This window comes from Rhineura floridana, chromosome 3, assembly GCF_030035675.1.
Source record: "Rhineura floridana isolate rRhiFlo1 chromosome 3, rRhiFlo1.hap2, whole genome shotgun sequence".
NCBI classification, from domain to species: Eukaryota; Metazoa; Chordata; class Lepidosauria; order Squamata; family Rhineuridae; genus Rhineura; species Rhineura floridana.
The window spans coordinates 217,270,520-217,292,961 of NC_084482.1; the positions used below are offsets into that span (position 1 = coordinate 217,270,520).

A 22,442-nucleotide genomic window follows, 5' to 3' on the forward strand; every position below is an offset into this window, starting at 1 on the left:
AAGAACATTATCTGGATCCATTTCAATCAGGCTTCAGGCCTGGACATGGGACTGAAACGGCCTTGGTTGCCTTGGTAGGTGATATGAGGAGGGTGCTGGATAGGGTCGAATGCATCTTCCTTGTCCTCCTTGATCTCTCAGCGCCTTTTGATACCGTTAATCACAGTATCTTTCTGGACCGCCTGAAGAGGTTAGGCATAGGGGGCACTGTATTGCAGTGGTTCCGTTCCTTCCTCTGTGGTAGGTACCAGAGAGTGGCATTGGGGGATGAGGTTTCGGATGCTTGGCCGCTCACCTGTGGGGTGCCACAGGGCTCCATCCTAACCCCAATGCTGTTCAACATTTATATAAAGCTGCTGGGGGCTATCATCAGGAGATTTGGGCTGCAGTGTCACCAGTAGGTGGATGACACACAGCTCTATCTCTCATTTAAATCTTCACCGAGGTTGGCTGTAGAAACCCTATCCAAGTGCCTGGAGTCGGTGAGTGGCTGGATGGGAAGGGATAAGCTGAAGCTGAACCCTGACAAAACCAAGGTACTGCTCGTGGGAAACAAGGGAAGGCTGGGGGATGTTGACCTGGTGCTCAATGGGGTACAATTGCACCTGAAAGACCAGTTCCGCAGCCTGGGGGTCATTCTTGACTCCCAGCTGTCCATGAAGGGTCAGGTCTCGGCTGTGAGCTGGGCAGCGCTGTATCAACTCCATCTGATACGGAGGCTGCACCCCAACCTTCGTACGTTGTCCAGAGTGGCTGGATAGCCAGCCAGATGGGCGACTAAGAAATTAAATAAATAAATAAATAAAATTGTCCGGAAGCTGCAACTGGTACAGAATGCAGCGGCTCTCCTGATTAAAGGCAGCCGCCGGCAAGATGACATCACTCCAGTGCTGAAGGAGTTGCACTGGTTACCAGTTGTTTTCCGGGCCCAATTCAAGGTGTTGGTTCTGACCTTTAAAACCCTACACAGTTTCAGCCCAGTCTATCTGAAGGAGTGCCTCCGACATTATCAGGAATGCCGCTCAACAAGATCAGCCTCAAAAGGCCTTCTCTCTATCCCACCAGTTAAAACAGCTAGACTGGTGAGGACTAGGGAGAGGGCTTTTTCAGTTGTGGCCCCCACTCTGTGGAATTCCCTCCGAAATGATCTCTGCCATGCCCCCTCTATGATGAGCTTCCGCCGGGCCTTGAAGACCTGTCTCGTCAGGCAGGCCTTTGGGGTGGGTTAGGATTTATTATGATTGTTTGAGACTTTTAATGTTTTAATGTATTGGCATGTTTTTATTGTGTATGTTGCCCAGAGTGGCTGAACAACCAGCCAGATGGGCGACTAACAAATTTAATAAATAAATAAATAAACAAACAAATAAATAAATAAAAGTGTATTATAGCCTGGAATGGGTATCGGAACTTGGTTTGTGTGGAGGTTTTATATTTTATTTCATGCATCCCATGTAGTCATGTGGGACTGGTGAATTTCGGATGTCTGGCTTATTGGGAAGTCACTGTTCTGGGCTGTTTCATTTTGTTCTAGAGGGCATTTTGGCTGTTAAAGGGTCAATAAAAATCCTATTGGAATGGTTTTTGTTCCTAAATGTTGTTCTCAAGTGTCTCTAACACATCCCAGTGTTTTTGGCATCCAATTCTTTTATAAAGGGCCCATTCCGGCCTGTTCCGTTCCGTTCTGGCCTGTTTAGTTCCGTTCCGGCTTTTACACCGTCTCCCTCCCTCTGAGGCAGAAATGCAGTGACTGTCCCAAGGTCACCCAGTGGGCTTCACGGCTGGGTGGGGATTTGAACCCTGGTCTCCCAGGTAGGAGATTTTTCTTGGCCTGGATTCTGGAATGGGGAGGAAGGCAGACAAAGCGTCACTAGGAGGACTAGTAGCCCTTGGCTTCAAAGTGGTGAGATGAGGGAGGACCATAACATGGCATTAAGTGCGGACTGGGGTGGGGAAGAGAGAGAGAGAAACCAGACCTCAGAGTGGGAGGGGCAACTGGAAATACGAAATGCTCTTTACTTGGATCAGGATTTGTGTTACCTGCAGTAAAAATACATAATGTGACACAGAGAGAGAGAGAGAGTGCTCCTTCCTCCACAGCCGGGACAAGATACAGAGGGATTATAGATCTCTCTCTCTTCAGTCATTTCCCCCACAATATGTCCGTAGTTTGCATCCATTCCCGTTTTGTGTTGGAAGTGGGGCAAGAGCAACCCCTGTTTTGTTCTTTTGTTTGTGCTCCAGAAGGGAGATAGAGCAAGGGTCCTCCAGATGGATAGGCTTGTTTACCTTTTCCTGGGATGCTCTGACTGACGTCCTTCCCTCGTTAGACTGATAGGTATGCCTTTCTATCTACTATGTTTTTCTATAAATAATGTAGCTTAAAGTCTTCCGTGATCTCAATGCAGGGGAAAAGCCTGCTACTTTGGTAAACGCACACACTGGTACACACACATCTCAGACCGTTGACATTCTTTGCTAATATTTATCCAAATTTACACAACATTTTAAAAAGTTCTCTGTCTCTGCAAGTTCTGGTTCCATTATTATATTAGCCAAGAGGTAGCGCTTTAGACAATCCACTAGTGAGGGCAAATGAATTTCATCATTTATTTTGTCATCAGACCTCCTCCCTCCCTCCCTCCCTCCCTCCCTCCTGGATTTTGGCCCTGGCATGTCCCTGTTAAGAGGGAGTATTTAGGGGGCTCAGAAGGTCCCGCATCCCTCTCCTGGGGACCTCATCCTTGGGGCAGGCTCCTCCCTTGGGGCAACCCCACTGACTAGAGGGGGGACCCCAGCTGCCCTCCTTCTAAGCCAATTCTCCCTCTTTCTCTCCCCCCATCCCATATCACTCCCTCAGTGGTGGAGCTGGACTTCTATTTATTTATCTCCAAAAACAAACAGTCTTCCCAAGGAGCTCTGGGAGGGGAAGAGGGGTCCGTCTCTTAATAACCAGCACCCCTCAGAAACTATGGCTCCAAGGATTCTCAGGGAAAACAGGAATGTTGTTGAAAGGGGCGTGATCCGGGTTGAAATGTGTAGCGCAGGCTGCTTCAGAAAGTGGTGGTCCCCCCTTCCTGTAGAGGCTTTTAAGCAGAGGCTGGATACTTCCCCCACCCACCCCCAGGGACAGATTCACTACCCCAACTCAGGAGGAATAAAAGGGACCCTCCTCCTCTGACCTTCAGAGCAGTCTGGGGGCCATATTAGTCCATTGCAACAACAGGGATTCCTGTGGCCCTTGAAAGCAGGGCCAGGGAAACATTTTTTCAGCAAGGGCTGTATTCCCTTCCGGGCAGCCATTTGGGGCTACATGACTCTAGTGGGCAGAGGAGCAAGTGCAAATTTAAGGTTTGCCTCCTAGCAAAAGCTCTCAAGGAGGGGGCAAAGTAAGGCCAGTAATGGGAAGAGAGTTCCAAGGGCCAGAGAGAAAGGTCTGGAGGGCCACATTTGACCCCCCCCCCCGTGCCAGATGTTCCCCATCCCTGGGTTGAAGGCTAACATCACAGCAGGAAAAATGGCAAATTCAATTCAATATAAACAAGAGTAAAATTATGCATATTGGAGCAAAAAATTTGAATTTCACATATACGCTCATGGGGTCTGAACTGGCAGTGACCGACCAGGAGAGAGACCTCGGGGTTGTAATGGACAGCACGATGAAAATGTCAACCAATGTGTGCGGTAGCTGTGAAAAAGGCAAACTCCTTGCTAGCAATAATTAGGAAAGGTATTGAAAATAAAACAGCCAATATCATAATGCCGTTGTATAAATCTATGGTGTGGCCGCATTTGGAATACTGTGTACAGTTCTGGTCGCCTCATCTCAAAAAGTATATTATAGAGTTGGAAAAGGTTCAGAGGAGGGCAACCAGAATGATCAAGGGGATGGAGCGACTCTCTTACGAGGAAAGGTTGCAGCATTTGGGGCTTTTTAGTTTAGAGAAAAAGCGGGTCAGAGGAGTCATGATAAAAATGTATAAAATTATGCATGGCATTGAGACAGTGGATAGAGAAAAGTTTTTCTCCCTCTCTCATAATACTAGAACTCGTGGACATTCAAAGAAGCTGAATGTCGGAAGATTCAGGACAGAGAATTGGAAGTACTTCTTTACTCAGCGCATAGTTAAACTATGGAATTTGCTCCCACAAGATGCAGTAATGGCCACCAGCTTGGATGGCTTTAAAAGATTAGACAAATTCATGGAGGACAGGGCTATCAATGGCTACCGGCCATGATGGCTGTGCTCTGCCACCCTAGTCAGAGGCAGCATGCTTCTGAAAACCAGTTGCTGGAAGCCTCAGGAGGGGAGAGTGTTCTTGCACTCGGGTCCTGCTTGCGGGCTTTCCCCAGGCGCCTGGTTGGCCACGGTGAGAACAGGATGCTGGACTCGATGGGCCACTGGCCTGATCCAGCAGTCCTGATCCATCCAGTCCTTACAGCATGACTACGTTCTCTGTTGTTCCCGACTGGGGGATTCAAAGTGCACAATATGTAGAAGAGATGTGCAAAACAGGCTAACCTAAGCTGTTCCCTCGAAGCCCCGTTTTAAAAACGTGCATGGCATTTTTATTGTTATTATGGAGAAGGGTCTCCGGCCAGAAAGGGGCTTCCCGCCTCCCCTCCCTCTCCGCGTGAAGCAGCCGAGGAGCTTCAGCCACTTTGCTCTTGAAGGGTTAGCAAACGACAAGAGAGCTGAAGGAAAGAGCGCAAAGGAGGGACTTCCTTTTCCTGCCCCGCCTCTCTGCGAGAAATACAGGCTGGAAGCGCCGGAGGAGCCCCTCTTCATGCTCAGCGATGATGGCGAGTGGGGTTGCGCGGGGGGAGCCTCGAAAGGACGGTATGCAATGGGGCCGGAGGGGAGGATGGAAGGGGCGAGGACCCCCTTAAGCGCCCCCTCCCCGCAGACCCTCCCGATCGGAGGCTGCAGCTCTGCCCCGTCCTCTCTGCCTCTCCCCTGAGCTGGGCTGGCTGAGTTGGGGCCGGATCGAAGCATCCCTCGGGAACATCACGCGGCTGAAGTTGGTTCCCAGTTCCTTATTTGCTTGAAAGCTCAAAACACTAAAAAAGAAGAAAAGTTGACAGCTACAGCAACTTCAAGCCAGAGTTAACAGGTCTGAACCCCAAAATATATGTTGGGGTACCCAGTATGATATGTTGCTGTGATTGGGGGACTCTCCCCGTCCAGAATAACAATATATTTATGCAATCAGAATCACCAGGCTTCTGATATTATCATAAATACATAATGATGTCATAAAATCATAAAAAATAAGTAACTGGGGTGCCCACCCCAAATCTGCTCTGGACCAGGACAAATCATACCTCCCAGGAAAGGGGAGGGTGTCTTCTCTAACATACCAGTGTATATAAAAAAATAAGGAACTGGGTGTCCACAAGAAAAACCATTCCAGGCAGGATGCAGTGGCATCTCCCAGAGGACACTATCTGCTTTGCTCAAGTGATTGATTTTTCATAGCCCACAGCAGATTTTGGAGTGGTCACCACAAATTACATATTTCCCCCTATTTACTCTTCATTATTTTAGCTGGGAACGACTTGCATCTCATAGAATACACCCTCCCTTTTCCTGGGGTGTATGATTTGTCAAATGTCCACACAGCCATGAAGCTCCCTGGGTGACCTTGGGCCAGTCGCTGCCTTTCAGCCTCAGAGGAAGGCAATGGGAAACCACCTCTGAATACCATTTACCATGAAAACCCTGTTCATGGGGTCGCCATTAGTCGGAATCGACTTCAAGGCAGTCCATTTGCATTTCATTAGAGCTATGAGTGGGCAGTTTTATTTCCCAGCTGTGGGTAATCAGAGGCCCACCCTAACACCACCTTACCAGTAGAAGCCAGGCTCCATCAAGGTCGTAAAGTCTGGGAAGTTTTAGGGAGGATGTTTCTTTTGGCCAGTGATTGATGGGCCCTTTTTGCATGAAGAAATTTCCCAATTCATTAATTGGATCCGGCCTGTTGCTGGGGAGTTTGCCATAAGTATGGCGCCCAAACCTTAGCTTTCGTTCCTCTCCTGGGTCCCATCATGCCTATCTGACGTTGCCTGCTGAGGTTCCATTTTGCATCAATTCTCCTGCCTGTTCCTTTCTCTGCAACTGTCTACCTGGGTGTAAGTATAGACTAGGCTAGATAGCTTTCTTCTTTTCTGTTGTGACTGAACTCCCTATGTTTTACCTTGCCCCTTTTGGGTGCTGATATTAAGGAACTATCTTGCTTCTGTAACTGCGCACCTCTTTTATTCTTTAATACAGTTATTTCTATTTACCAGTGTGTGTTCATTCAGGAGAGGGTTGGCTCTGAACCGGTACCTTAGCCACTGGCCACAACTGCTGTGTGAATTGGGTATTTTGCCTAAAGGCCCCCCTCCATCACACAAAGTATGATAACCTCAGTTTCATCATTTATGCTTCTAGTGATAGTTCTGGGTTTAATTTGTTCTAACACCCAGTTATTTGTCTTTTTCGCTATCCATGGATCCCGCAAAGCTATCCTCCAGCACCACATTTCAAATGAGTTGATTTTACTTTTCACTGTCCAACTTTCACATCCATACGTAGAGATAGAGAATACCATGGTGTGAAAGATCTTAACTTTGGTATTCTGTGATACATCTTTGCATTTGAGGATTTTTTCTCATAGCTACACTCCCCAGTTCAAGACTTCTTCTGATTATTATCTCTAGTTTGGTTAATGATTGTGCCAAGGTATTGATAATCCTTAACAAATTCAATGTCCTCGTTGCCAACTTTGTAATTACATAAATCTTATATTGTCATTACTTTAGTCTTCTTGATGTTCAGCTGTAGTCCTGGTTTTGTGCTTTCCTCCTTAACTTTCATCAGCATTTGTTTCAAATCATTGCTGGTTTCTGCTAGTAGTATGGTATCGTCTGTATATTTTCAATTATTGATATTTCTCCCTCCAATTTTCACACCTCCTTCATCTTGGTCCAACCCCACTTTCCATATATGTTCTGCATGTAGATTAAACAAATATGGTGATAAAATACACTCCTGTCTCACACCCTTTCCGGTGAGGAACCAATCGGTTTCTCCATATTTTGTCCTTGCAGTAGCCTCTTGTTCAGAGTATAGGTTGTGCATGAGGACAATTGGATGCTGTGGCACCCCCATTTGTTTTAAAACCTTCCATCGTTTTTCATAATCTACACAGTCAAAGCCTTTGCTGTAATCTATAAAGCACAGTGTGATTTCCTTCTGAAATTCCTTGCTCCATTCCATTATCCAATTTATGTTTGCAATACGATCTGTGGTACCTCTTCCCTTTCTAAAACCAGCTTGGACATCTGTCACTTCCCGCTCCATATATGGTAAGAGCCTTTGTTGTAGAATCTTGAGCATTACTTTACTTGCATGGGATATTAAGGCAATCCTTCGATAACTACTGCATTCTCTGGGATCCCCTTTCTTTGCAGTTGGGATGTGTATTGAACACTTCCAGTCTGTGGACTATTGTTTTCTTTTCCATATTTGTTGACAAAGCTTTGTCAAAATCTGGACAGATTCAGTCTCAGTAGCTTGTAGGAACTCTACTGGTATGCCATCTATTCCTGGTGTTTTCTTTCTTCCAAGTATTTGAAGAGCAGCGTTCACCTCACATTCTAAAATTTCTGGTTTTCATCATAGGTTTCCTCCATGAATGAATCTGTCATCCTTGCATCTCTTTTACAGTGTTCTTCAATGTATTGCTTCCTTTTATTTTATCTCAGTCAGTCAGTGTGTTCCCCTGTTGCGTATTCAACATCCCTACTTTTGGTCTAAATTTCCCTTTAATTTCTTCCTGACATCTGCATAAGATCTCTCAATTTGCTCTTCTTCTGTGTTTGCTCTTGGAGCATAGACTTAGGTGATGGTTATGTTGATAGGTTTCCCATTAAATCTCATGGGTATCACTCACTCACACTTTGCATTATAGCTCCTAATGGCTTCTCCAATGTCACTTCCCACTATTAAAGCAACCCGGTTTCTTTATAATTTATCATTTCCTGCATAAAATATTTTGTACTCGTCTGAAAATGTCCCATTCCCATCCATTTTATTTCACTCACGCCAACTATTGTAATGTTGATGCGTTCAATTTCTTGCTTGATAATTTCTCACTTGGAGGAAGCAGATTATTTAGATCCATTCCAATCGGACTTCAGGACTGGTCATGGAACTGAAACAGCCTTGGTCGCTCTGGTGGATAATTTGATGAGGGCGCTGGATAGGGGAGAACACTCATTCCTCGTCCTCCTAGATCTCTCAGCAGCTTTTGATACCGTCGACCACGGTATCCTCCTGGGCCGCCTGGAGGGAATGGGAATTGGAGGCACTGTTCTACGGTGGTTCCGTTCCTATCTCTCTGACAGGCACCAATGTGTGGCATTGGGAGAGGAGTTTTCAGACCCTTGGCCTCTTAATTGTGGTGTGCCACAGGGTTCTATCCTCTCTCCCATGCTATTTAACATCTATGTAAAGCCGCTGGGGGCCATCATCAGGAGATTTGGGCTGCAGTGCCACCAATATGTGGATGACACTCAGCTCTATCTCTCATTTAAGTCCTCACCGGAGTTGGCTGTGGATACTATTTCCAAGTGCCTGTAGTCCGTAAGTGAATGGATGGGAGGAAACAGGCTGAAACTGAACCCCAACAAGACCGAGGTACTGCTTGTGGGAGACAAGAGAAGATTAGGAGATATTGACCTGGTGTTGAATGGGGTAAGATTGCCCCTAAAGGACCAGGTTCGCAGCCTCGGGGTCATTCTTGACTCCTAGCTGTCCATGGAGGCTCAGGTGTCAGCAGTGAGCCGGGCAGCTTGGTATCAATTACGTCTGATACAGAGGCTGCGACCCTATCTTCCGGTCCATCTGCTCCCATGGGTAGTGCATGCCCTGGTCTCCTCTCGCTTAGACTACTGTAATGCGCTCTACGTTGGGCTACCCTTGAAGACGGTTTGGAAATTACAACTGGTACAGAATGCGGCGGCATGGCTGATTAAGTATGGCCGCCGCCGGGATCATATCACTCCAGTGCTAGAAGACCTACACTGGCTACCAGTTGTCTACCGAGTCCAATTCAAGGTGTTGGTGTTAACCTTTAAAGCCCTATATGGTTTCGGCCCAGTTTATCTAAAGGAGCGCCTCCAGCATCACCAAATATGCCGCCTGACGAGATCAGACTCACAAGACCTTCTCTCGGTCCCATCAATGAAAACAGCTAGGCTGGTGCGGACCAGAGAGAGGGCATTCTCGATTGTGGCCCCCACCCTCTGGAACTCTCTCCCATGTGACCTTCACCATGCCCCCTCCCTGGTAGGTTTTCGCCAAGGATTAAAAACGTGGCTGTTTCAGCGGGCATACAGGATTCCTAGGTAATTTTAGTTTATAACGTACAGATGTGGGTGGGTTGATTATTTGAAGATTGATGTGGGAATTGTATTTATATGTTGTATCTTATTTTAATCTATGTACGCCGCCTAGAGTGGCCGTTCATTCGGCCAGATAGGCGGCCTAAAAATAAAATTTTATTATTATTATTATTATTATTATTATTACTACTACTGCTACTATTACTTTCCCTGGTTCATGCTTCTCACATTCCATGTTCCTATTATGTACATTGTGCAACTCTGGATTCTCCTTTCACATCTGTGTGCATCAGCCTCTGGGCTTCCTTTTGGCTTTGACCCAGCTGTGTCATTAGTCACAGCACTACTCGTACTTGTCCGTTGTTCTTCCCCAGTACCTTGCAGAGTGCCATCTGTCCTGGGGGAGGTGTCATCTTCCAACACTATCTCATGTTGCATGCAACAGAGGACTAACATTTTGTCAGGGAGGGAGGGGACGTGAGCTGCCCTCTGGGCAGTGCAAAGGGCCATTTTTCTCTCAGACAGGATCCATTCCAGGTTTGTAAATTCCAGCAGTGCATAAGTACTGGGCTGTCCACCTTAAATGGAGGGACAAGAGAGCAGAGTTTTGCTACAATTCTCTCTCTCTGCATCTCTTTTCACAACCTGTTACCAAGCACCTACTGCTAAACTAACTCCGTACAAGGCCTTGAGCTTTGGCAGTTAAACTCTGATATCAACAGAGGTCCCAGAAAAACATTTTCAAAGTACAAATCATAATATATTCACAGGATTTCTCCACAGCATTTTCTCACCTTTCCTTTTCATTCCATCAGGATACATCTGGGGGGCCAAGGCTGAGGGAGAACCATCTGAAGTATCACTGGAAAAAGCTGAGGAGCAAGTGCAGGAGCAGAAACTGAGGAGTCAAGATGGAGCAAAGAAACAAGAGGAGAGACAAACTCACACAGGAGACAAACCTTATAAATGCTTTGAGTGTGGAAAGACCTTCAGTCGGAGTAGCACCCTTACTTTGCATCACAGAACTCATACAGGGGAGAAACCTTATAAATGCTTGGAATGTGGAAAGAGCTTCAGTCAGAGTGGCCACCTTACTTCGCATCAAAGAACTCACACACGAGACAAACCTTATAAATGCTTTGAGTGTGGCAAGACCTTCAGTCGGAGTAGCACCCTTACTTTGCATCACAGAACTCATACAAGGGAGAAACCTTATAAATGCTTGGAATGTGGAAAGAGCTTCAGTCAGAGTGGCCACCTTACTTCGCATCAAAGAACTCACACAGGAGACAAACCTTATAAATGCTTGGAGTGTGGAAAGAGCTTCAGGTGGAGTAGCCACCTTTCTTTGCATCACAGAACTCATACAAGGGAGAAACCTTATAAATGCTTGGAATGTGGAAAGAGCTTCAGTCAGAGTGGCCACCTTACTTCGCATCAAAGAACTCACACAGGAGACAAACCTTATAAATGCTTGGAGTGTGGAAAGAGCTTCAGGTGGAGTAGCCACCTTTCTTTGCATCACAGAACTCATAGAGGGGATAAACCTTATAAATGCTTGGAGTGTGGAAAGAGCTTCAGTCGGAGTAGCCACCTTTCTTTGCATCACAGAACTCATACAGGGGAGAAACCTTATAAATGCTTGGAGTGTGGAAAGAGCTTTAGTCGGAGTAGCACCCTTACTTTGCATCACAGAACTCACACAGGAGACAAACCTTATAAATGCTTGGAGTGTGGAAAGAACTTTAGTCAGAGTAGCAGCCTTACTTCGCATCAAAGAACTCACACAGGGGACAAACCTTATAAATGCTTTGAGTGTGGAAAGAGCTTCAGTCGGAGTAGCCACCTTTCTGTGCATCACAGAACTCATACAGGGGAGAAACCTTATAAATGCTTGGAGTGTGAAAAGACCTTCAGTGACAGTAGCTCCCTTAGTTCACATCAAAGAACTCACACAGGAGACAAACCTTATAAATGCTTGGAGTGTGGAAAGAACTTTAGTCAGAGTAGCAGCCTTACTTCGCATCAAAGAACTCACACAGGGGACAAATCTTATAAATGCTTGGAGTGTGGAAAGAACTTTAGTCAGAGTAGCAGCCTTACTTCGCATGAAAGAACTCACACAGGAGACAAACCTTATAAATGCTTGGAGTGTGGAAAGAGCTTCAGTCAGAGTAGCAGCCTTTCTTTTCATCACAGAACTCATACAGGGGAGAAACCTTATAAATGCTTGGAGTGTGAAAAGACCTTCAGTGACAGTAGCTCCCTTACTTCACATCAAAGAACTCACACAGGAGACAAACCTTATAAATGCTTGGAGTGTGGAAAGAACTTTAGTCAGAGTAGCAGCCTTACTTCGCATCAAAGAACTCACACAGGGGACAAATCTTATAAATGCTTGGAGTGTGGAAAGAACTTTAGTCAGAGTAGCAGCCTTACTTCGCATCAAAGAACTCACACAGGGGACAAACCTTATAAATGCTTGGAGTGTGGAAAGAACTTTAGTCAGAGTAGCATCCTTACTTCGCATCAAAGAACTCACACAGGGGACAAACCTTATAAATGCTTGGAGTGTGGAAAGACCTTCAGTCGGAGTAGCCACCTTTCTGTGCATCACAGAACACATACAGGGGAGAAACCTTATAAATGCTTGGAGTGTGAAAAGGCCTTCAGTGACAGTAGCTACCTTACTTCACATCAAAGAACTCACACAGGAGACAAACCTTATAAATGCTTGGAGTGTGGAAAGAGCTTCAGGTGGAGTAGCCACCTTTCTTCGCATCACAGAACTCACACAGGGGACAAACCTTATAAATGCTTGGAGTGTGGAAAGAGCTTCAGGTGGAGTAGCCACCTTTCTTTGCATCAGAGAACTCATACAGGGGAGAAACCTTATAAATGCTTCGAGTGTGGAAAGAGCTTCAGTCGGAGTAGCAGCCTTTCTTTGCATCACAGAACTCATATAGGGGAGAAACCTTATAAATGCTTTGAGTGTTGAAAGAGCTTCAGGTTGAGTAGCCACCTTTCTTCGCATCACAGAACTCACACAGGAGACAAACCTTATAAATGCTTGGAGTGTGGAAAGACCTTCAGTCGGAGTAGCAACCTTACTTTGCATCATAGAACTCATACAGGGGAGAGACCTTATAAATGCTTGGAGTGTGGAAAGACCTTCAGTGACAGTAGCTCTCTTAGTTTGCATCAAAGAACTCACACAGGAGACAAACCTTATAAATGCTTGGAATGTGGAAAGACCTTCAGGTGGAGTAGCACCCTTACAGTCCATCAAAGAAAACATACAGGAGACAAACCTTAAAATGCTTGCAATGTGGAAAAGCGCATTAGGTGGAATAGCAACCTTACTTTGCATCACAGAAATCACACAGGGGACAAACCTTATAAATGCTTCAAGTGTGGAAAGAGCTTTATGCAGAGTTCAACTCTTTCTGTGCGTCAAGGGATCCATACAAGGAAGGAAGGCTACGAACAGGATTTTCTGGGCTCAGTACTCTATGCAGATTGGACCCTCTGCTGCACTCCTCAAAAAAAACAATTTTGCATAAAATGTCAAATGCAAATTTGTAGCCTCTTTGGCAGATGTGAGTGGAGTACCAAAAATAATCCAATGGTAACACTCAAATAACACCTGGTGTAGCACAGTGGGGAGGAGAGCCTGCTGGGAGTCCAGAGTCTGTGAGTTGAAAACCCCGCTCATGTCTCCTGGGTGTCAAGATCACACCACAGTGAATGGCTCAGGGGTTACGTGCCCTGCCACCTGTGCAGCCGTGGGCAAGCTGCAGAGTCTCATGGAGCCCAGTTGCCCCCCAGCTGGCAGTTGCGGACAAGGAATGGGCTGGCTTGTGCGGCCATGGCAAGCTGAGCAGGCCCTAGTCATCTGGGGAGGACTAGCCTCAGAGGGAGGCAATGGTAACCCGCCTTTGAATACTGCTTATCCTGAAAACCCTATTCATAGAGTAGCGATCAGTTGGGATATACTTGAAGGCAGTCCACTTCCATTTCAACACTCAAATAATAAGATAATCCAACAGAATATCAACAGGTGAAGCTTTCCCCAAAATTCTATACTATAAAAAGGCAGATATTAATCTGCCTGCCACGTTATTATGTAGCCCCGAGAGTGGCTGTATACTATAGCCAGCATGGAGGTTTCGCATTCCGCAATGTTAAATTGAAAATACCCCCATGCCATTCTGATGCTTCCCATAAACTCATTTCAAAACAAAACCAGACAAAACTTATAGTCCTGAACTCAGAAACGCTTGCTTAACAAGCCTCTAAATTTTCATGGTGATAAACAAAACAGTTTAAGAGAATAGAGAGTTCAAAGTCTAAAAAGAGAGAAAAAAACCCCAGAGCTATTGTGGACTTTTTTCTCTGAGAGTTATAATCTGTTGAAATTCATTAAAAATCAGCCATGTTCACAGAGTACCTGTAATCCTAATAATGACCTTGCCCCATACTCTGACCTTCATCTTCTGCAGTTTAAAAGTTAAAAATTGCCTGGTTGATTTTTAATTAATTTAAGAAATTTTGCCTTGAACTCAGTGATAATGTCGTGCACGCTCAGTAAGAACCAACTGTCAGAATTCTAAAACCTAGACTCACAGCTGGTGGGCTTGGCTAATCAGGGGGCCACACCAACACCAGAACTTGATTTCACGTGAGAAAGTCATGGTTTTCCCCAAAGAATCCTGAGAAGTGTAGTTTGTGAAGGGTGCTGAGAGGAGACTCCTATTTCACTGACAGCTTTAGTGGCCAGACTGGTTTAACAGTCAGCCACTCTGATTGAAGGTCTATGAGGGGAACAGGGTGTCTCCTAGCAACTCTCTGCACCCTTCACTAACTACACTTCCCAGGATTCTTTGAGAGAAACCATGATGGTTCAAAGTGAAATAAAGCCCGGGTGTGGGTGTGGCCAGGGACGGCTTCGGTTTAAATTTGGGTGGGAGGCTACAAGTGCCTGCTGTAGAATAAAAAGGTGGGGGAAATGCTGAAAAGCAATGATGCTGTTCACAGTGTTTTCCTTTTGGAAAGGAAAAGGACTTCCCTTCTGCCCAGAGCCCGACCACCCAATCTCCTTCCCTCCCATTCCTGCCCTCTTTTTCCTGCTCCCCCAGGTCAGTTTCACCTATCCTAAGCATGATTGCACAGGAGTACATAAGAACATGAGGGGAGAGAGACTCATTTGCCATCAGGGGAGGCTGCTTCCACCTGCCAAGCCCCACCCTTCAGCCTTCAAAAGGGAGCTGCCTCAGGAGAAGGACTGTGAGGGGAGAGAGACTCTGTTGCCATCAGGGGAGGCTGCTTCCACCTGCCTTGCCCCACCCTCCAGCCTTCAAAAGGGAGCTACCTCAGGAGAAGGACTATGAGGGGGAGAGAGACTCTGTTGCCATCAGGGGAGGCTGCTTCCACCTGCCAAGCCCCACGCTCCAGCCTTCAAAAGGGAGCTACCTCAGGAGAAGGACTATGAGGGGGAGAGACTCTGTTTCCATCAGGGGAGGCTGTTTCCACCTGCCTTGCCCCACCCTCCAGCCTTCAAAAGGGAGCTGCCTCAGGAGAAGGACTATGAGGAGAGAGAGAGACTCTGTTTCCATCAGGGGAGACTGCTTCCACCTGCCTTGCCCCATCCTCCAGCCTTCAAAAGGGAGCTACCTCAGGAGAAGGACTATGAGGGGAGAGAGACTCTGTTACCATCAGGGGAGGCTGTTTCCACCTGCCTTGCCCCACCCTCCAGCCTTCAAAATGGAGCTACCTCAGGAGAAGGACTATGAGGGGAGAGAGACTCTGTTGCCATCAGGGGAGGCTGTTTCCACCTGCCTTGCCCCACCCTCCAGCCTTCAAAAGGGAGCTGCCTCAGGAGAAGGACTATGAGGGGGAGAGACTCTGTTGCCATCAGGGGAGGCTGTTTCCACCTGCCTTGCCCCACCCTCCAGCCTTCAAAAGGGAGCTGCCTCAGGAGAAGGACTATGAGGGGAGAGAGAGACTCTGTTGCCATCAGGGGAGGCTGCTTCCACCTGCCAAGCCCCACGCTCCAGCCTTCAAAAGGGAGCTACCTCAGGAGAAGGACTATGAGGGGGAAAGACTCTGTTTCCATCAGGGGAGGCTGTTTCCACCTGCCTTGCCCCACCCTCCAGCCTTCAAAAGGGAGCTGCCTCAGGAGAAGGACTATGAGGAGAGAGAGAGACTCTGTTTCCATCAGGGGAGGCTGCTTCCACTTGCCTTGCCCCATCCTCCAGCCTTCAAAAGGGAGCTACCTCAGGAGAAGGACTATGAAGGGAGAGAGACTTTGTTACCATCAGGGGAGGCTGTTTCCACCTGCCTTGCCCCACCCTCCAGCCTTCAAAAGGGAGCTACCTCAGGAGAAGGACTATGAGGGGAGAGAGACTCTGTTGCCATCAGGGGAGGCTGTTTCCACCTGCCTTGCCCCACCCTCCAGCCTTCAAAAGGGAGCTACCTCAGGAGAAGGACTATGAGGGGGAGAGAGACTCTGTTGCCATCAGGGGAGGCTGTTTCCACCTGCCTTGCCCCCCCCTCCAGCCTTCAAAAGGGAGCTACCTCAGGAGAAGGAGTATGAGGGGAGAGAGACTCTGTTGCCATCAGGGGAGGCTGTTTCCACCTGCCTTGCCCCACCCTCCAGCCTTCAAAAGGGAGCTGCCTCAGGAGAAGGACTATGAGGGGAGAGAGACTCTGTTGCCATCAGGGGAGGCTGCTTCCACCTGCCAAGCCCCACGCTCCAGCCTTCAAAAGGGAGCTACCTCAGGAGAAGGACTATGAGGGGGAGAGACTCTGTTTCCATCAGGGGAGGCTGTTTCCACCTGCCTTGCCCCACCCTCCAGCCTTCAAAAGGGAGCTACCTCAGGAGAAGGAGTATGAGGGGAGAGAGACTCTGTTGCCATCAGGGGAGGCTGTTTCCACCTGCCTTGCCCCACCCTCCAGCCTCCAAAAGGGAGCTGCCTCAGGAGAAGGACTATGAGGAGAGAGAGAGACTCTGTTTCCATCAGGGGAGGCTGTTTCCACCTGCCTTGCCCCACCCTCCAGCCTTCAAAAGGGAGCTACCTCAGGAGAAGGACTATGAGGGGAGAGAGACACTGTTGCCATCAGGGGAGGCTGCTTCCACCTGCCTTGCCCCACCCTCCAGCCTTCAAAAGGGAGCTACCTCAGGAGAAGGACTATGAGGGGAGAGAGACTCTGTTACCATCAGGGGAGGCTGTTTCCACCTGCCTTGCCCCACGCTCCAGCCTTCAAAAGGGAGCTACCTCAGGAGAAGGACTATGAGGGGGAGAGACTCTGTTGCCATCAGGGGAGGCTGTTTCCACCTGCCTTGCCCCACCCTCCAGCCTTCAAAAGGGAGCTGCCTCAGGAGAAGGACTATGAGGAGAGAGAGACTCTGTTGCCATCAGGGGAGGCTGCTTCCACCTGCCTTGCCCCACCCTCCAGCCTTCAAAAGGGAGCTACCTCAGGAGAAGGACTATGAGGGGAGAGAGACTCTGTTACCATCAGGGGAGGCTGTTTCCACCTGCCTTGCCCCACCCTCCAGCCTTCAAAAGGGAGCTGCCTCAGGAGAAGGACTATGAGGAGAGAGAGAGACTCTGTTTCCATCAGGGGAGGCTGCTTCCACCTGCCTTGCCCCACCCTCCAGCCTTCAAAAGGGAGCTACCTCAGGAGAAGGACTATGAGGGGAGAGAGACACTGTTGCCATCAGTTGAGGCTGCTTCCACCTGCCTTGCCCCACCCTCCAGCCTTCAAAAGGGAGCTGCCTCAGGAGAAGGACTATGAGGGGAGAGAGACACTGTTGCCATCAGGGGGGGCTGTTTCCACCTGCCTTGCCCCACCCTCCATCCTTCAAAATGGAGCTGCCTCAGGAGAAGGACTATGAGGAGAGAGAGACTCTGTTGCCATCACAGGAGGCTGTTTCCACCTGCCTTGCCCCACCCTCCAGCCTTCAAAATGGAGCTGCCTCAGGAGAAGGACTATGAGGAGAGAGAGACTCTGTTGCCATCAGGGGAGGCTGCTTCCACCTGCCTTGCCCCACCCTCCAGCCTTCAAACGCAGCATCTTTAAGAGGACTTTCTGATCTTTGGGTTGGGCTGTGTGATAGCTTCTACTTTGTTGTTTAGTTTTATTGCTTGTTTTTTGATGTTTATATACTTTTATGTTTGATGTTTATATGCCTTTATTTTGTACGTCGCTCAGAGTGGCTGGGTTTCCAGCCAGATGGGCGACTAATAAATCAAATAAAAAATAATAATGAAAAACATAAGAACGTAAGAAGAGCCTGCTGGATCAGGCCAGTGGCCCATCTAGTCCAGCATCCTGTACTCACAGTGGCCAACCAGGTGCCTGGGGGAAGCCCACAAGGAAGACCCGAGTGCAAGAACACTCACCTCCCGAGGCTTCCGGCAACTGGTTTTCAGAAGCATGCTGCCTCTGACTAGGGTGGCAGAGCACAGCCATCACGGCTAGTAGCCATTGATAGCCCTGTCCTCCATGAATTTGTCTAATCTTCTTTTAAAGCCATCCCAGCTGGTGGCTTGTTGGAGCAAATTACACAGTTTAACTATGTGCAGAGTAAAGAAGTACTTCCTTTTGTCTGTCCTGAATCTTCCAACGTTCAGCTTCTTTGAATGTCCACGAGTTCTCATACTGTGAGAGAGGGAGAAAAACTTTTCTCTATCCCCTTTTCAATACCACCCCACTGTAAATCCCACTTAACTCAAAAAGCATGCAAATGATCACGCCTGCCTCCTCCTCCCCTCCCCCTCCTGCCTGCTCCCATCCTTTCTTCCCCTTCCTCCTCCCCTACCCCTGCCCTTCCTCCTCCTCCCCTCCCCATCCCCTGTAGTCAGTTTCACCTACACTAAGCATGATTGCAGGGGAGGAAATCCAGTAAGCATACAAATGATCAATCCATTCTCAGGAAACTTGCACAGGATCCCATTTCTTATCTCCTGGATTAAAACACAGAGAAATTCACTAACAGGCAAAAAACCTTGCGGTTTAAGAACATACCTATAGCCCACAGATCTTTCTATCAAACTTTATAAAGCAGGGAAATTGGGCAGCTATAGTGAATGTACCAGTTGAGCAGGAGACCTGACCTCCTCTCTGTGATACTGTAGCGCCCTACAAATTTGTAAAAATTTAAACACAATTTGGGTTGGTCTTTCACAGTCCACTCCACTTCCTGTGCAGCTTGGAAGAATTTGGTAACGTGTGCCTCTGAGCATATGGTGAGTGGTGGCCTATTAGTGAATACTGTCTACAGTTCTGGGTGCCTGAACTGCAAAAATAGCATTCTAGAGGTGGAAGAGGTAGAGAAATGGGCAACCAAAATGCTCAAGTGTCGCAACATTTGGGGATTTTTGCTGTAGAAAAAAGCTAAGAGGAGATATGATAGAAATGCATGATCGCACCAGACCTTTAAAGCACATTCAACACAAATGTAAGCCACATGGCTTCCCCTAACGAATCCTGGATGATGTCTGCCTCTGAGCATATGATAAGTGGTGGCAACACCTACCATCTGCAAAGATGGAGAACTATTTTTGTATGTTTGTTGGTGTTCTTCTTACTTTGCTTCTTTTCTCTGTTACTACCTTTTCTACAGAGAATCTAACCTAGAAAATTATCTCTCACTATTCATCCTAGAAATCTGTGTCAAATTTATTTTTAATAATTTCCAAGCCTTTTTATTGGTCAATGTCATATGATGGTGAAGAGAGCTTTTGGGTTTCAAACTGGAGATTATGTTCTATTTCTATTTTGGGTGTGGATGAAAAAGAAAAACCACGATTCCCAAAAATAGTTGTGAGGACTTTATTTGCTTAGCTGTCACCAAGGCGAGGATGTCAGGTTCCCACCTGTGGCTACCGCCTTGACCGTCCCACCTCAGGGTCCTGCTCTCAAAATGGTTCTCTCACCGGCTCTAGCAAAGATCTCTCAAGATCCCACTGCTAGGCAGCACCACCAGACCTTCCTGTTTAACAATATTGCCTTGAGACTGTGCCGTAGTCTCCTGGCTTATTGCTACTTTGTGTCTGGGTGCACTTGCAGGCCACACCCCCCCTGTATCTTTGTGCCTATAAAGAATACAGCCCTGGGTTGCTCTGGATACCTGATGATCTCTTCACCGCTGCCACCATTGATACTGTTTCTCCACCTTGATATATGGCCTGCCCACCCTTCTGGTCTGTGTAACCCAGCCAAGGGTCAGGCATTCTGGTAAACTAAGAAATATTTATTTATATATACAGGAAATAACAAGGTTACTTACAGAGTGTGGTTTCATACGTTGCGTTACTATTTATGTTTCTAGCCGTCAATAACCTGCCTCACTACACGTCTAATTCAAACCAACCCACAAAAGCCTCCCAAAACCAACTCCAACCCACTAATCATCAACCAACTGAACTCCCACCAACAGAACTCTCTCTCATCTGTCATTCTCTCATTTATACCTTCTGACACTCAAACGCTCAGCCAATCATAACACAACATTCTCCAGCATTCCAGCCTGTGTACTTCCCCCTCTCACGCAGTCTACTTACTATGTATACTCTAATAAACCCGCACTTCCCATATTTACAGTATTATAAATACAGGGGCATCACAAGGACACCATATGACAGCCAAAGAGCAATAAAAATGGAGCACTCAGAGCACGTTGATCAGTACTTACAACTAAAAAACTTGTTCCAAGCAGGCATCACGTGATATCACGAGGGGAAACTTTTACAGGTGGCTCTATGCAACAACAGCTAATAACATGTCTTCCAGCCAACAGTAGCAACCACCCCTTACACGCACATTGACAACAGTTATGGAGAGTTTCAGACCCCGACCACCTTCTTCTCTTAGCTTAATCCCAGACTGTTCCACGTCTCTTCACCTGCTATTTTGGTGGCCTGTCACTTTTTCCTTTGCAGAGACAGAGAGGTTTTTGCTTTTCCAGAGATGGGTGAGCACCCATCAATATAATTTATGCCTTGATATAAAAAAATATTTTTTAAAAAATATATTGTGCTGTACACTCTTTCTATCTTTAAGGCCATTGAAAAAGACATTCTGTGTCGAAATGCATCTGGCTGAACCATCTTGAAAACATCCTCACTACATTAGAATTTGATTTCTCCTACTTATCTTGTTCCATATCAGAAACAATATTCATATTTATATATTGTTCTTGACATATATTTTTGTAAAAAACTTTTTATGTTTGAATTTAGATATATTCTGTTATATTGATGCATTCTTGGTTTATTTTACCTTATTATAATAAATATTTCCAGGATTTATACTGCTACATTCACCTTAATTTTTTATTTTCTATTTTTACCTTTGGTACTCGTTAAGGTCCCATCCTACTTTTTCTCTCAAAGAATCCTGCGAAGTGTAGGGTGCTGAGAGTTGCTAGGAGACTCCCTGTTCCTCTCACAGACCTTCAATCAGAGTGTCTGACGGTTAACCATTCTCTCAGGGGAATAGGAGTCTCCTTTCAGCACCCTTCACAAACTACACTTCCCAGGATTCTTTGAGGGAAGCCATGACTGTCTCAAGTGAAATCAAGTCTGGTGTGGGTGTGGCCCTCTTATTAGCCAAGCCCAGCAGCTGTGAGGCTTTTAGAACACTTGACAGTTGGTCCTTACTGAGCATGCCCCGCGTTGTCATAGGCTTCAAGCCAAATTTTCTTAAATTAATTAAAAATCAACCATGCATTTTTTTAACTTTTAAACTGCAGTAGATGGAGGTCAGAGTATGCGGCAAGGTCAGTATTAGGATTACAGGTACTCTGTGAACATGGCTGATTTTTAATGAATTTCAACAGATTATGAGAACTCTGGCGGAAAAAAGTCCAAAAGGGCTCTGAAGTTTTTCTCTCTCTTTTTAGACTTTGAACACTTGAATCTCTCTGACTGTTTTGTGTATCGCCATGAAAATTGACAGGGTTGTTAAGTAAGCGTTTCTGAGTTCAGAACTATAAGTTTTGTAAGGTTTTGTTTTGAAATGAGCTTATGGGAAGCATCAGAATGGCATGCGGGGTATTTTCCATTTAACATTGCGGAATGTGAAAAATCCATGCTGGTTATAGTATACAGCCACTCTCGTGACTGTATAATGGGGACAAGGAAACATAATCCCATTATAACATATTTTAGCAGATTTTTTATTAGGCCTCCTAGCCATCCGCCTGGATTCGGTAGCCATCCCCACCAATCAAACTCGCTACTCCAGTCAACATAAGCTACTTCTGCTATTTGCTCAGCATGATATATAATGGAGTTGGCATGGGATTCAATCTCTCCAGCTGAACTGTTGATGTGAACAGCATTCGCTCCCAATGATGGCGCAAGTCCCTCCATCCGTAGTGAGCAAACAGTCCAGCGCCATCCTCTTTAGGAGAACTGTTTTCCTTATTTGGGTTTGGGTTGCGGATAGGGTCTTTATAGCCTTAGAGGCCACAGGAAGAGCTTTTTGATCTCATTTGCAAGACTTTCCACTACAGATTGAAGCCTCAATACTCCAGAACCTACAGCGGCCGTGCCAACCAAGGGCAGGAATGACCACCCTATTACTGAGCCTATCATTAAAGGCCTGCGGTTTTCTATGTCCCATTGTGCACAATGGCAAGCAGGTTTTGAGTTCTCTTTTTTCTCTGATTGGTAAGCCTCTCTTTTTCTTGATTCTTCCAACTGGGAGTACCTGAGTGACCCTGACAGCTGGTATAAGGCAGGCAACATAGCAGGAGCCAATCCAATATTTTGGTAATACTTTATAGGCTTCATGTCCAGAACAATAATGTCCTCCTAGAGCTTCCCATGGGCCTTTGTGGAAGGGGGAAGACCATGTTTTCCATGGTTGAACTCACTACCTTTGGTAGTAGGGGCTCGTTATTCCCCGCCAAGGGACACCACCACCTGGATCATGAGGGTTGCTAGTCCCGTTCCGAAAACACGCTCCCCAGTTGTTCAGGTATTTACAGTCCCATGCCTGATGACCACCAGAATTGGTAAAGGCAGAACAATGCATC

At 46.7% G+C, this 22,442-nt stretch overlaps 1 pseudogene; it reads left to right on the top strand.

The window, feature by feature from the left end:
* The window catches only part of LOC133381561 (zinc finger protein 208-like), a 30,863-nt pseudogene extending 17,850 nt beyond the window's left edge, over positions 1 to 13,013 (top strand).
* The last annotated feature ends 9,429 nt before the right edge of the window (positions 13,014 to 22,442 follow it).